The sequence below is a fragment of the Magnolia sinica genome, chromosome 14 (assembly GCF_029962835.1).
Source record: "Magnolia sinica isolate HGM2019 chromosome 14, MsV1, whole genome shotgun sequence".
Lineage (NCBI taxonomy): Eukaryota > Viridiplantae > Streptophyta > Magnoliopsida > Magnoliales > Magnoliaceae > Magnolia > Magnolia sinica.
This window is the reverse complement of record NC_080586.1, coordinates 73,985-90,624: the sequence shown is the minus strand read 5'-3', so window position 1 is coordinate 90,624 and position 16,640 is coordinate 73,985. Positions and strand designations below refer to the sequence as shown.

The window sequence follows — 16,640 nt, the reverse complement described above, 5'->3', positions numbered from 1 at the left end:
CACTTAATAGAGCCAACTAATGGAGGAGAGTACTTCCAATGCATTATAATTTCATTATTTATCAATAAAGAAAGATGCAATGCCCAAATAAAGCCTTAGACCAATTTTAGCTTATTATGCAGCCAAGGTTCCAAATTGGCCCAAATTGAGCTAATGGAGGATCAAAACATCACTTGCTCTCTTGATAAATGTTTTAGACAATATCAAGGGTCCAATTGGGCTGTAGGACATCCAATTGGGCCCACAAATCCAATCAAATGGCCCTAATCGACAAAGCAGCTCAACTGTGGGGCCCACAAGCCCAACTGATTGATTTCTATTTTATTATATTTTTTATTTTTCCACAAACCATATAAGATAGAAAAGGTTAATTTGTACAATCATATAAGTTCAATAGTACCATACGATTGTGTATATTGGTGATTTATTATATGTTTTGGACTCTTGAATTTGTTTCCAATGCCTGCTTGTTTCTTTTTTAACCATATAACTTGCATGGTTATGTGAAAAGCATGAGTCTAAAGCATTTTGTAACTTAGTGCACTGACATCGATCGGCTGACTTCTGATAATGTGTTAGAATTGGGCATTAAACCTTGAATTGTGTTATCTTTAGAAGAAAGATTGCAAGTAACATTGCTTGGATGAATCAGGTTGTTGTTACCGTTACTTACTTTAAGCAAGCACCAAACACTATGAGTAGGCCCTTGGGTAGTAAATTCAAAAGATCACCCCAAAAAACACTAAAATGGCCCACCCCACTGGGAACAATGTAGAATTACACTTAAACTTGTTGCACATGAAGATGGTATGGAGGTTCTATTTTGTAGAGATGGTTAAGATGAGGTAATGTAGCTGATCGAAGATCCCAATTGCCTAGTATCCATTAGGTATTCACTGATTTGTGATTCATGTGGGTGACACCAAAGGCAAAGGTTGGGAGAGGGACGTCCACCCTTGATTTTTAATAGGGCCCGCAATGATGATTACCTGGAATGCACTCTAACCATGAGCTACCTCATGAAAATTTAAGCCTGGCCCCGAAATTAGGCATATCCATGATTTATGTGGGCCCCACCAAGGGAAATAGTTTGGGAGGTTGGGCTCCTCCTGCACAAATTTTTTTTTTTAACTTGTGTGGTCCACTTGAATGATAGATCTAGCTAATTTTAGGTTTGGTGGCCTAACGTGAGCTGAAGCGTCTAATGGTTGGAGTGGATTTCCATTTATTGGACCTGTTAAAAAATCAGGTTCAAGTACCCAAGTTAGTGTTGGGTCACATTGATAGACCCACTTAAATTCTAGTTAGTCTAGTCGGATAGATATAGTAGAAAAATATCATGATTATTGGATTCTTGGGTAAACATGAGCCAGCTTACTTGATGGATGGGGTGGATCTCATGAAAGTTAGACCGATGCGGTGCTTGGTTAGCGGAAGCCATATACATAGTGAAAAATTCCTTGCCAATTTCTTATCTCAGAAATTTCCAGAGATTTTGCTTTTCTTGGGATACCATTGGTAAAATCTCTCTGAAAATAAAACTACAATTAAATTTAAAATAATATAATTTATATAAAAAATAATAATCTTAAAAAATCTTTTTAACTATCTGTTTAATAATATTATGGAAATATTGTGATATCATTAACTTTGTCAATATTTTGAAAATCTCACGATAATATCAGGAGAGTTTCAAAATCTTGACAAAATATTTGTCCCACTGGTTGGTTATACAAAGAGTAGCCCTGTAAGCGAAGTAGCTTTGGTAGAGTGTGATAGCAGGCCAAAACCCAAATTGAGATTGATGAAAATATTCTAACCTTTGATGAATGGGCATTTGCTTGTTGAATTTTGTCCATTTTTTTAAGGGATATATGTGACTGCCCTACCGAACATCCATGAGAAGACTCGATCAACATGATCAGGGGCAATGCCACATCTGGTGACTATGTTTCATTTTTTAATCTAGCTTGTAAAGTAATGAGAATTATTTGGACCGTTTAATTTGAGTGGCACGTACAATTTTCCAGAGGATGGGTATGAAGCATCATACTCTGCTAGCGTGCAACTGTCACTAAATTCATATATTAGAATCAGCTGACAGCCGAAATAAGATGGGGGCTAGTCTAATAATAAGGTGGGTCTCTCTCTCTCTCTCTCTCTCTCTCTCTCTCTCTCTCTCACATCAAAGAAATTGATGGTTAAAAAATCTCCAATGGTGAGCCAAAGTAGCTACACAATACTGGATATATATCTTAGATTGAGTACGGTGGCACATTCACATGTGCCAGGTGAACGTTAGAGTTTTCCATATGTATGAATATTATAAATGGAGGTTGGTAAATATGGGACATTATTATGATTAGTGGAAGCGGTTATTGCTGAAAACACGTAATGCAAGATGAGTCGGAACCAGCCACTCTCACTACAAGAGACCGCCGGTAAAGGTAGAAATAGCGGACATGCGCCGAAAAAGGGGCGCTTCGCGCTTCGGCAAAGGCTTTACAAGCGGTCACCATCCTTTACCAATGCTTTTGCTAGTAGCCTTGATTGAGTGGACTTTTCCAGTGCCCATTCTTCCTACTAGCCACCGGTAATCACTGAAAAAGCACTCGGGAAAGCTGAAAAGGCACCGTTAAAAGTCTGTCCAAGCGCCGGTGAAAGTCTTTTGAAGCGCAGTTGCTGGTGACCATTAATCACGGAAAAAGCGTTTGAGAAAGATGAAAAAGTGCCAACAAAAGAATATCCAAGCGCAGGTAAACATCTTCCAAAACGCAGTAAAGGTTTGAGAAGCACCATAAAAACTGTGCAAACCGTGACACAGGTCAGTATTTTTTTAATTTTTTTTTCCAATTGGAACCTATATTTTTTTTTATATTTAAAACCTAAAAAATGCAGTACATTTAAAAAGGAATATTAAACAAAACTTGTATTGGTTTACAATAAAAAAAAAATATATAATAGTTACAATAATAAGTTGAAAATGGTCTTGAATATATTTTAAAAAATCCTCCATGTGGTCCACTCGGTCCATGTATTATTGCTGAACAAAAATGTATACAACAGAACTAGTTGCCCTCTCATCAAGCCACCTCATGCATGTGCTTGTCTAGGAATGTGAATGGCAATCAGTAGTTATAAAACAACAGAAAAAATCATCCACCATCAATATGTGTTTTAAAAAAAAAAAAAATTTAATTTTTTTTGAGAAGTAACTGTAATTTTATTAAAGAAAAAAGTGCCAAGATGGTACCACAAGCTACAACCCACCCATCATCAATATCCCAAGAACCAAAAACAAAGAAGGGAAAAAAAATAAAAATTCAAGATCGAGATCGAAAACCCACATGCAAGTGACTCTCTACTTCATTGTTGGTCTGCCCCTCGACCTTTATCAGTTCTCTGATCTTCTCAGGAGTAGCAACTACACAAAAATAATAAATTATAAATACCATAGTCCAGAAATTCATATTCATGGAAAGATCAAATTTTCTGTGAATTAATTTAAAATTTTACATTTCTACAGATTCAAGAAAGCACTGCATAAAAGAAAATATTTTAACTGGCCCAGATGAATCACCTCATGAACCCCTAGGCCTAACTTTTTGGCCCGATCTAACAGGGTCGTCATTTTTCAGCATGGAAAAAGAGACATTTAATGGATGCAAGCATGATTTAAAGCACTCAAACTGAGACCAATAAGAAAAGATAACCCGAAAGTAGAGTTACCTCCCTTGCATCATCAATATCTGAGCCATTAGATAGGGATGTGCTAGTGACTTTCTTGACAACGGTTTTAGTTTTCTTAGTGCAATAAGCATTTACAAAACCAAAACCTAATTTCCTTCCCAACAAGTTTCATCTTTTTCTTGTTCACCCCCTTTGCTTCATTATCTGTAGAATAGTAATATAAACAACAATATAATGTTATAATCAAATGCTATCCCCCTAACATTATTCTATAAAAATCAATACAAAAATGGCTTAATAAAAAGATGTTGAATAGGTATGACTGTTTATGCTTCTACTGTAAAGGTTCAACAGAAATATCATACATGAATTGGAAGGAAATAAGCAAAGGATAATGCTCAAATCAGTACTTGAGCCAACCCTTCCAACAGCAAGAAAGAAAATCAGAAGCTAATCTTTGCAAATACAGTCATCAACAGTTGTGATCTATTTCAGAATAGTTGTAGCTTACAAAAAGTCTTCCAGTACCATAGGCACCAGAACAATATTCACATCTAGTGGATGCCAATATTAACATCAAACATGCACAGTAACCAGATTTCAGACAAGTATCCCCCACAATTACAGACAGGGGTACTCGGGTCACCTTGTCAGTGCATAATACAGTAAATATTTGAAAGGAAAATGCTAGGACAAGCAATATTAAACATATGTAAACAAACAAAAAAAACGTTATAGGGATCTATGTAATGGATCAAATAGTGTTTTCCCATGCGGGCAGAGATGACAATGATATACCAGACATATATGCCAAACAAGAAGTATCAAGACACTATGGTGTTTGATCTCATAGATACCTAGGTGATACATGTTTGTTGGGTGTAAGGTGTTTATGTTAGCCTGGCCTAGATGATAATGGCTGGAATCTGGATTAATGTCCTGTTGTAGTCTTATTTTAGTTCCTTAATAAAAGTTAGTTTTAGGCGATGCTAGCTGGACTAATATCTTGTTGTACTCCTATTTTAGTTTCTTAATAGAAGATAGTTTATCTTTCCAAAGAAAAAAGAAGAAGAAGAAGAAGAAGAAGATTACTCGTATGATATTACAACAAGGAAGATAAAATTAGTCACATAATTGAATTGGAGGAGATATTCGATACATCTGATGATCCATCATTTGTGCATGCAACCACTGTACATGCAGCAAACACATGCACCTCTATCCAAAGCTTCCAATCCTAGGCCTAGTTCTAGATGTTGCATGCACCTCTATCCAAAGCTTCTAATCCTAGGCCTAGTTCTAGATGTTGCATGCACCTCTATCCAAAGCTTCCAATCCTAGGCCTAGTTCTAGATGTTGCATGATTCAAATATTACGCTGAATGAAACCATCTGATTGGTGATTGTCAAATGGACTCTAAAATGAAAATTAAGGAATGAAGCAAATTCAAAGAATAAAATTCCATTAACCAGAGGTTAAAACTTACAACTTCCCAAACAATCTGAATTTGAGGCCCTGCCCCATCTAAAGATGGCCCCATGATTTGAGTTTGGATCAATACATGTATGCCACATGTCGTGCGTATGGATAATCATTCACCATCCTCTTCCAAAGTATCAATAAATTTGACTCTTCACCATATGGACAAATATCTTGTAAAAATAAAGAGCCATTATAGTCTCATCATGAAGTTTTTTTAGCAAGCACATATCCAGCAATTTTTTATTTTTTATTTTGGTTTTTTGTTTTGTTTTATTTTTTTTGGTAGTTCTACCTTTCCTATCCGAGGTCGCTCCTTCAATTTGGAGATCCTATTCTGAATATGTGAGACAGATCCCTAGCATTCTAATGTGTTTGCAACATCATCAAGCCTCAGTAGATACTCTTCTTCAGTCAACGGAAAGGATCTTTATGAAACAATACTCATCCATAAATGCATATTCCTTCAACTAGAAAATATGAAGAGAAACATTGGAAGATCAAACAATTGCAATCATGAAAATCGGACTTCAGAATAATCTTATATTTCTTTTAGCCAGCATGTTAATCTTTCAACATATTCGAAAGTTTTATCGGAAATCAGGTAATGTCTGTTTTAATATCCTCTTGCATTCAAAGCATACTTCACAAACCTCAAAACTTGACTTAATTCAATGTTCAGTAGGGTTGTACTTTCTTCACATCAATCAAGCAAGCAATTAAAAGAATCTTTTGAATTTCATATATATAATAAAATGAAATAGAAAGGAGGGCTTGTTTGTCTTCTCTACAAAGTGAAAGGATCAATATATATATACAAAGGTCTTTGGTGTGGCGTGTCAGGTCATTCTAGCACAACCTATTTACTTGTTACCTATTTCTGATTCGGATCAATGATTTATAAACAGAAAGGGAAGGCGATGAGGAGAAATTGGAGAGACCAAAGCATGGTTTGGCCTGGAAGCTTGTTTGGTGGGTGTCTGAAAGAGGCAACAACAGCCCTCTACCTAAAACGAAGGAGGAGGCCATGCCGCTCTTCTCCTCCGTCCTCCGTCTCCGACTAAGTGTGAGATGGGAGGAGAAATGGAGAGTGGATCATGTGTCACCCGGGTAACACTGATAGATTGCAAACTCCCATATCTATTCCATTGAAAATGTCCAGTTTAAATACATGTGCACTAGCCTATAATTGGTAGTGTAGTACGACGTAGTACAATGTAGTACAGTGACTATCTATGGTATGTACAATCAGCAAGATTTCCAAAATCCTAACCAACATCCATCATGATCGTGGATGTGCCATTATGCCCCCTCAAGCTGATCGAGTGGGGACAAAAGGTGAGCTTGGCAAGAAGAAGATGAAAGCGATCGGAGGATAGCCCCTTGGTGAATAGGTCTGCGGGGTTATCGACGGTGGAGACATAATGAACCCGAGGAAGATTCCGCAAGACGTTCTCTTGAACAAAATGATAGTCGACCTCAATGTGTTTAGTGCGAGCATGAAAGACCGGGTTGGCTGCGAGAGAAAGTGCACCACCAAGGTTGTCATAGTACAGAATTGGAGAAGTCGCCAAAAAAACATGTATGTCCCGAAGAAGCGATTGGACCCATAGGATTTCTGCAGTTGTGTGAGCAAGGGCTCTATACTCTGCCTCCGTAGAGGAGCGTGCAATGGTAGGTTTTTTTTTGCGGACCAGGAAATAACATTAGGACCCAGAAATAGACAATACCCTGTCATAGAGCGGCGGTTGTCGAGATTTCCTGCCCAGTCAGCATCATAGTAGGCATGGAGGCTAATTTGGGAGGAGGCTCGAGTGAATGTAAGGCCATGATGAAGAGTGACTTTCAGATATCTGAGGATCCTTTTGACGCTTATCCAGTGAGCAGTGGAGGGAGAATGCATAAATTGGGCCACCTAATTAACAGAGAAAGCAATATCTGGGCGAGTCATGGAGAGATATTGTAGGCTACCAACAATACTTTGAAATTCTGTGCCGTTTGGTAAAGGGTTGCCCTCATGTCTGGAGGGTTTGGAACCAGTGGCAATAGGCGTTTTCACTGGTTTTGCTTCATGCATGTTAGAGCAAACGAGTAGGTCGGTGATGTACTTAGTTTGACGTAGAGTCATGGAATTTTGTGAGCGGGAGACTTGAATACCCAAGAAGTAGGACAAGGGTCCGAGATCCTTCATAGTGAAATGAGTGCTCATTTGGGAGATAAGACTGGAGATGTCCTTTGGGTAGTTCCCTATGATAATCATGTCATCGACATAAATGAGCACTAAAGTAATGGAACCATTCCTCTTGCGGATAAATAAAGAGGTGTTTGTGGACGAGGACACAAAGTGAGTGTCTGTCAAGAATTGCATCAGGTGATGAAACTAGGCCCGTGACGCTTGTTTGAGTCCATAGAGGGCTTTATGTAAATGGCAAACGTAGTGGGGATGTTGAGGATCCACAAAGTCGGGAGGCTGAGTCATGTAAACCTCCTCCTGCAGGTGCCCATGAAGAAACGCATTTTGGACATCGAGTTGCTGGATGTGTCATTGGAATTGAACTGCCAATAAGAGAACAAGATGAATGGTAGTTGGTTTGACCACTGGGCTGAAAGTGTTTGTGTAGTCAATTCCAGGTTGCTGATGATAGCCTTTTGCGACGAGGCGAGCTTTATAACGCTCGATAGAACTATTGGATTTTTGCTTTATTTTGTACACCCAACAATATTTTGTCCAGTTGTTGGGGGAACCAAGGACCAAGTTCCAGTTTCTATGAGGGCATCAATCTCTCTAGCCATTGCATTGCGCCATTCTGCTACCTTTGAAGCATGAGTAAAGGATGAAGGTTTGGTGGGGAGAGTGGTAGTAATGAGGGCATATTTGGGGTTGGGTTTGCTAGTGCCGGCTTTGAGACGAGTAACCATGGGATGAGACAGATGAGATGATGGTGTGTAGGGGTAGATGCATGTGTAGGCATAGGTAAGGTGCTAGATGATGGAGGAGATGGTGCTAATGGAGAAAGAACCACTAGATTCGGTGGTGGTGGTTGCGGGATGTAAGAATTGTATGGAAAAAGGGATTCATTAAAGACAACATGCCTTGAAATATAAGTGTGACTAGTGGGGACATGAAGGCATTTATACCCTTTGTGTTGCTGACTATAACCAATGAAGATGCATTGGTATGTGAGAAATTCCAAATTGTGTTTATTGTATGGTCGCAAGTAAGGGTAGTAGGCACAACCAAAAGTATGAAGGATGGTGTAGTCAGGCTTTGGATGAAAGAGCTTTTGCCACGGAGAGATGTGATTAAGGACACGCAGGGAAAGACGATTAATTAGAAACGTAGCTGTATGAAATACCTCATCCCAAAAGGTATGTGGTAGATAAGCATGAGCAAGCAGAGAAAGACCATTTCAACAATGTGTCGGTGCTTACGCTCAACTACCCCATTTTGTTTGGGGGTGTGAGGACACGTCAACCTGTGGGAAATGCTATGCAGAGATAGCAAGGTCTTAAATTGAGAACTTCTAAATTCACCCCCGCCCTCGGTCTGAACGGCTTTAATCGTAGCATTGAGACGATTTTCAACATGCCGTTTGAAATGAAGAAAGGAATCAAATACCTGGGATTTAAGATGTAGGGGAAAAAACCAGCAGAATTTACTGTAATCATCAACAATAGAGAGATAGTATCGAAATCCATTATTAGAGACAATCAGGGATGTGTTGCGCAGCACGCTAACAACGCAGTGAACCGAGATCCAATCTTCGGTCTCACCCACAAACGATAAACAAGAAGAAATATAAACTAGAAAAAGAATCAAAGCATTCTAAATAAATCACAAGATAAGATATACATGGAAAAACCCCAATAAGGGTAAAAAACCATGGATGCAAATTTCCACTATAAAGAAAAACGAAGATTACAAGGCAAGATACTAACCTCTCCCTTAGAAGTACAGAGAAAACCCTTTGCCCACACCTTGGAATAGCTCTCATACTACCCAAAAAAGCCCTAGGAACCCCTATTTATAGTTTAGGCAACTCCCCTTTCACACCTCTGCGAAAACCGACTCAAAAATTCGCAGTCCGCATCAAATTCGGAAACGAATCTGCGTAACCTCTACTGGTCGAGCACCTCGGAACCCAAAACTTGATGCTCGCTAGACTTTGAGTCGAGCCAGTCCTCGACTGGTCGAGTGGGCCACTCGACCGGTCGAGCAGGGCACTCGGCTAGTCGAGCGGCCCCCAGATGTGGCCATCTCAACAATCTCCCACTTGGAGACTGTAAACCGAGAGGAGCTGAAAGCTTTTGTGTATATGAGACAACTCAAAGGGGTTGAATATATAGAGATTACAACATCTATACAAGGAAAGAAATAAAATCAGAATCCTCTACCTATGGAAACCAACTATACAAGGTATGCTAGCTATACAAGGTATATTTCAGTCTGTCTAACATCCCCCCTCAAACTAATAAGGGTTATCGACAAGTAATAGTTTGCCAATGAGAAATGAGTGACATGCAGAAGTTAGGGACTTGGTGAGAATGTCTGCAATCTGATCATAGGTTGCAACATGTGGTAGAGAAATGAGCCCAGACTGAAATTTCTCGCGGATAAAGTGACAGTCAACTTCAATCTGCTTCATCCGTTCATGAAAAACTGGGTTAGAGGCAATCTGAATGGCACTGAGATTATCAACATGAAGTGGAGTATGATTCTGCATAGGAATGCCCAAGTCGGAAAAAAGTCCACGTAACTAAACAAGCTCACTACACGAAGCAGACATCGCCCGATACTCGGCTTCTGTGCTTGATTTGGAAATAGTGGCCTGCTTCTTACACTTCCAAGAGATGAGAGAAGTGCCGAGAAAAACACAGTAGCCAGTGGTAGATCTTCATGTGAGAGCGCAACCAGCCCAATCAGCATCCGAATAAGCACGAAGGTCCAGAGTCACCGTGGAGGAGAAGGACAGTGATCGATCTAGAGTTCCACGTAGGTACTGTATGATGCGTAACACCGTAGTCATATGAAGAGTCCGAGGAGCAGAAACAAACTGACTGACGACTTGGACAACGTAGGCAATATCAGGGCGAGTCATAGTTAAGTAAACCAGACTCCCAACCAAACGGCGGTATAAGTCGGGCTGTGCAAGTAGATTACCATTGTCGCGGCCATAATGAATGTTAAGTTCTAAGGGAGTCCGAACTATTTTCTGATTTGTCAATGATGCCAAAGCGAGAAGATCCTTGGCATATTTACACTAGCTGACCAGGATCCCACGTTTAGAACATGAAATTTCAAGCCTAAGAAAGTATGTGAGATGGCCGAGGTCTTTCATCTTGAAGGAGGATTGCAGAACTTTCTTTAAAGCCGAGATGCTAGTAGCATCGCTACCAGTCAGGAGGAGGTCGTCAACATAGACCAGAACAATGACAATTCCGTGAGCAGTGATGCGTAAAAATAAGGATGAGTCATGACCACTTGAGTAAAGCCAGCACTTGTAACAACATCGTGAAAGCGTTGGAACCATGCCCGAGGTGCCTGTTTGAGGCCGTACAAGGCTTTCTTTAGGCGACATACCTTATTGTCAGGGATTAAAGAGCCAGGAGGAGGTTTCAAATATACGGTTTCTTGGAGATCTCCATGAAGAAAGGCATTTTTCACATCCATCTGAGCGAGTGGCCATGAGCGAACAAAAGATATAGCTAGAAGAGTACGAACAGTTTTCATCTTGGCCACGGGAATGAAAGTCTCATCATAATCAATTCCGTATTCCTGTTTGTATCCCTGAGCGACAAGTCGAGCCTTGTATCGATCCAATGATCCATCAAACTTGAGCTTGACAGAATAAATCCATTTGCTACCAATTAGCTGTTGGTCAGCAGGTCGAGTGACAATGTCCCACGTATGATTATCATCCAATGTTGCAAGTTCTTCCGCCATAGCCTTCCTCCAACAATCATGAGTGGCTGCCTGAGAGTATGAAGTAGGAATAGAAACAGTATCCAGAGTAGCATTCATGGCAGACATAGAGCATATCAACCGATCAGGCGCTCGATGTTCACGAGCGGAACGATGTATCGAGGTAAGTTCGGGATCTGTAATAGGTACAATAGGTTCGGGTTGAGTAATAGGTGGTGAATCTGTACGTGGTCAATGTGAGTAAACCTGCAATGGACGAGGGAGAGTACTTGAGGCAAACGAAATTTCTGGAAAGGCAGTTAGACCAGGAGAGTTTGGAGTGTGCAGAGGAGGAAGAGATGAATGAAAAGCAATGTGTTCAAGAAAAACAATATGTCGTGAAACCCAAATATGATGAGAAACCGGATCATAACATCGAAAACCCTTCTGAGTTTCCCCAAATCCCAAGTACATACATTTGACTGATTTTGGAGATAATTTGTTATGTTCACGTGAAGCCAGGTGAACATAACAGATACAACCAAAAACACGAAATGTGGAATAGGCAGGAGGTAAGTCGGTGAGAACAGAGTAAGGAGATTTACTGTTCAGAACTTTGGTTGGCATCCGGTTAATCAAGTAGACAGAATGTAACATTGCTTCCGCCCAGAAAGAACGAGGAACACTCATAGCTGTCATCAGGGTGTTGGCAGTTTCAACAATATGACGATTTTTTCTTTCAGCCACCCCGTTCTGTTTTGGAGAATCAGAACAGGTGGTTTGATGAACAATCCCATACCCTTGAAGAAATGTACGAAAATCAGTTGAGAGATATTTCCCCCCTGAGTCAAAGTGGAAAGTTTGAATTGGAACCCGAAATTGAGTTTCCACCATAGAATGAAATAACTTGAATTTTTCAAAAACCTGTGACTTCCATTGCAGAAAGTAAATCCAAGTGTAACGTGTGAAATCATCAATGAATATAACATAGTATCGTAACCCAGAGAGATACATAATTAGTGAAGGACCCCAGACATGTGTATGCACAAGTTCAAACATAGAAGATGATTTTGTAGTACTTAGGGAAAATGGAACACACTTACTTTTTGAAAGACAACAGGAAGAACAAGAATAATCCAAATCAATTTTATTAAGAGAAATATTCTCTAACATGCCAGACGAAATTAACTGAAGTACGGAATGTGGATAACCCAGGTGAAAGTGCCACAGTTTTCACAATTTATTTGCTGAAGAAATACCTGATGAAGATGGAGAAAAGAAACAACGAGCTGGAGTGATAGATAGATCAAAATCCAGCATGTACAGACGACCATACCGCCTACCCCTCCCAAGTACCTTCCCCGTCGCCAGATCCTGCACAAAATAACAGTTGGGAAGAAATATGACTAAGCAGTTATTGGATGTGAGTTGACCAACTGAAATTAAATTGGAGGAGAGGTTAGGGACATGAAACACATCACGAAGGGTGAACTGGTGATGAGCAGAAGGAGAGAAAGTCAATGATCCAACAGACTGAATAGGTAGTCTAGTGCTATCCGCAGTAGAAATAGCCTGATTGCCGGTGTAGGGACGAATGTCACGAAGATGGGATACAGCACCGGTCATATGATTGGAAGCACCCGAATCGAAGAACCATGTAGAAGATGGGGATATACCTGACATACCGGCCGCAGAAAGGGCCTGAACGATTTGCTAAAGCATCGCAGGAGTCAACGGAGATGAAAGATCTTCAGCAGAAACAATAGATGTAGAATCACTAGTGGCAGCAGTAGCAGAAAGAGCACAGCCACGGCCACGGCCACGACCACGACCCCAACGTCCACGGCCGGAAGAAGATGCATATGCACGTGTACGGCAGTCTTGAATACCATGACCAGTTCGTCGACAATAAGCGCACCATTCTTTACATTGAGCAACAACATGACCCACCTTGTTGCAGTCGCGATAAGTTAAAGGAGAGGAGCCACGTGTTGGTGTAGTGGTTGACACAGTAAGCACCATATCAGATGATCCCGGAGTCGAGGAAGGAAGTGAGAGAACTTTCAGTCATTATCCTCAAACAGTAGATCATTAATAACCGAATTCAATGGAGTAGGGCTACGGTTCAAGAGAGCAGCCCGACAATGCTCGAATTCCGGACGCAGTTTCATAAGAAATTGACGAACTTGCGCACTCTCGCGCATAGTTTGGAAAATCCTAAAGTCATTAGGAAATATTGGATCCATTAAGGCCATCTCAGTCCAAATTGTGACAATTTTAGAGTAAAATGACTGAATACTGTCGTCACCCTGAGTAAGGTTAACGAGATCCTGTTCCAGATGATATGATCGAGCCGCATTACTTTGTTGATAAATTGTTTGAAGATGCTCCCACATTGCCTTAGTCGTGCGATGGGGTGTGAGGCCAACAGCAATGGACCGATCGACCGAATCGAGAATCTAGGTAATAATTCGTCCATTGTTCATTTCCCAATCAGCTAATTTATCGGCATCTGTGGAAGTGTGAATAGTAACAGATCCATCAATTAGTCCCTACAAACCACGACCTTTGAGGAAATTCTGAAAATGGATGGCCCATAGCGAATAGTTGGTACCATCAAAACTACACCTTGGGGCCTCTATACATGATGAGTTCTTGTTCATTGATCGGAATTAATGTAAAGCACGCAAAGAGTTGTAGCAGAAGAATATTTTAGGTGTACCGTACAGCAAGGGTAGCAGTATTTGAATTTGGCGGAATAGGAACAACAACAGGAGCTCTTGTTTTGGAAAATGTAGATCTGGATCTGACGGAATCGCAACAGTAATAGTGGATCTGGATCTGGATAAGCGAGATCTGGTGTTGGATCCAGATGATCGAGATCTGGCGACGCAACAGCAACAACAACAGATCTGAATGGGAGCAGGGCTGGTCGGACAAGCAGAGGGGCGACGCTAGTCGGACGATCAGGGCTGGTCGGACGAGCAGAGGGGTGGTCGAATGAGAAGGGTTGGTCGGATCTGCAACAGGGAGTGGTCGAACAAGCAGGGGGTGATCGGATCTACAACAGGGGGCGCGGGATGAGCAACAGAGGGCGCTGGATGAGCAAAGGTGGTCGGACGACGCAGGGGTGGTCGGATCTGACAGGTGGTGCCGGATTTGGATCAGTGAAGCTCTGATACCATGTAAACCGAGAGGAGCTGAAAGCTTTTGTGTATATGAGACAACCCAAAGGGGTTGAATATATAGAGATTACAGCATCTATACAAGGAAAGAAATAAAATCAGAATCCTCTACCTATGGAAACCAACTATACAAGGTATGCTAGCTATATAAGGTATATTTCAGTCTGTCTAACAGAGACACATCATCATAAACCTTCGTCTTCTACATCTGGAGTGCAACACCTCCCCGTCTTCAAGCCTGAAGAATAATCAAAGTTGAACAGAGCTTTAGCTTCTCTCACGTGACCGCCTTGGTCAGCATATCCGCAGGATTCTCACTTATATGAATCTTCTCCAGAACAATCGATCCATCTTCCAGAAACGAACTTATGAAGTCATATCTGATGTCAATATGCTTGGTTCTTGAATGGAATGCTGAATTCTTAGCCAAGTGTATTGCACTTTGACTGTCACTGTACAACTTGCAATCTGCATGCTTCTTACCCAACTCTTCCATGAAACCTTGCATCCACACCATCTCCTTACACACTTCTGTAGCTGCAACATATTCTACTTCCATCGTACTGATAGATACTATCTTCTGTAACTGAGAGACCCAACTGACTGCAGCACTACCCAAAGTAAAGACATAACCAGTAGTGCTTCTTCTGTTGTCGATATCTCCTTTCAAATTTGAATCTACGTAGCCTTGTAACTTGATTTTCGATCCACCATAGCACAGCCCTATATCCACAGTACCTACCAGGTATCTGAGGACCCACTTCATAGCTTCCCAATGTTCCTTCCCGAGGTTGTTCATGAACCTGCTAACAACTCCTACTGCTTGAGCAATATCTGGCCTCGTGCTCACCATAACATACATGAGACTCCCAATAGCTGACGCATATGGAACTTTAGCCATGTAGTCTTGTTCCTCCTGTGTCTTTGCACCTTGCTCCTTAGCTTGAAATGGTTGTCTAATGGAGTGCTAACCGGCTTAACACCTCCCATATTGAATCGATGAAGTACCTTGGCTATGTTCTCTGCCTGTGACAAAATTAATTTCTTATTTTTCCTGTCACGCTTTATCCTCATGCATAGGATTTGTTTTACAGCTCCTAAATCCTTCATAAAAAATTCTCTAGACAGTTATCTTTTGAGATCTGAGATATTCTTCATGCTTGAACTGACCACAAGCATATCATCAGTGTACAGAAGAAGAATGATGTACAACGTATCAAACTTCTTCAAATAACAACAGTGGTCTACATGACATCTCCTAAAACCGTTTCCCGACATGAACTGACGAACTTCTTGTACCACTGTCTCGGGGCCTGCTTCAGGCCATATAGACTCTTCTTCAGTTTACACACCTTATTCTCCTTTCTTGGTGCCATGTATCCTGTCGGCTGATGCATATATACCTCTTCTTTAAGGTCCCTATGAAGAAAGACTGTCTTAACATCTAGCTGCTCTAGATGTAAGTCCTCTGTAGCCACTATACTCAAGACCATGCGAATCGTAGACATTTTCACCATAGGTGAAAATATTTTAGTGAAATCGATACCTGCCTTTTGTTGGAACCCTTTCACAACCAATCTAGCCTTGTACCGTTTTGAACCATCGTGCTCCTCCTTCAGTCTGTAAACCCACTTGTTATGAAGAGCTTTCTTACCCTTAGGTAGAGTGACTAGCTCCCATGTACGATTAGACTCAAGAGAGTCCATCTTGTCATCCATGGCCTGCTCCCACTTAACCCGTGTATCTGACTGTAATGCCTTCTTAAAACATTCTGGTTCACCATTATCTGTCAGCAGTAGATAATGTAAGGAGGGTGAGTATCGGACCGTGGGTCTCCTCTCTCGAGTAGACCTCCTCACAACCAATGTCTGTGGCTCTGCCTCATAATGCTCCTGTGCATGATCATCCTGTGGTGCTGTCACACCCGTGTCTGGTAACTCTTCCAACTCTACGAATTCTTTTTCCTCGGCCTTATTTTCCTGCACAGTCCTTATGCATCACTTTTTCATTGAAGACTACATCTTTGTTTCTGATTATTTTCCTGTTTTCTGTATCCCAAAATCTGTAGCCAAAATCATGCTGCCTGTAGCCTATAAAAGTGCACCTCCTGGACTTCGCATCCATCTTGTTTCTGTGCTCTGTATTAATGTGAACACATGAAGTGCAACTGAACACTCTGAGATATGCAATGTTTACTTCTTTCCTAATCAACATTTCTTCTAGTAGCCCACCATCCAATGGTGCTGAGGGACTTCTATTGATGAGATATGCGGTAGTATTCAAAGCATCTGCCCAAAACGTCTTGGGCAACCCCGCATGTAACCTCATGCTCCTGGCGCGCTCAAGGACGGTCCTGTTAATGCGCTTAGCCAAACCATTCTGTT

General features: G+C 41.0%; 1 long non-coding RNA gene across 2 annotated transcripts; it reads right to left on the bottom strand.

Moving 5' to 3' along the window:
• Positions 1-3,228: 3,228 nt before the first annotated feature.
• On the bottom strand, positions 3,229-5,946 carry LOC131225346 (uncharacterized). 2 transcript variants are annotated; one of them, XR_009161313.1, is made up of 3 exons: positions 4,056-5,204; positions 3,730-3,894; positions 3,229-3,424 (listed from the first exon to the last, which is right to left on the bottom strand). It is a non-coding gene; the product is annotated as an uncharacterized LOC131225346 (long non-coding RNA). The 2 variants fall into 2 exon arrangements; XR_009161312.1 differs by lacking the exon at positions 4,056-5,204 and adding an exon at positions 5,465-5,946 and having other exon boundaries at positions 3,230-3,424.
• Positions 5,947-16,640: the final 10,694 nt, after the last annotated feature.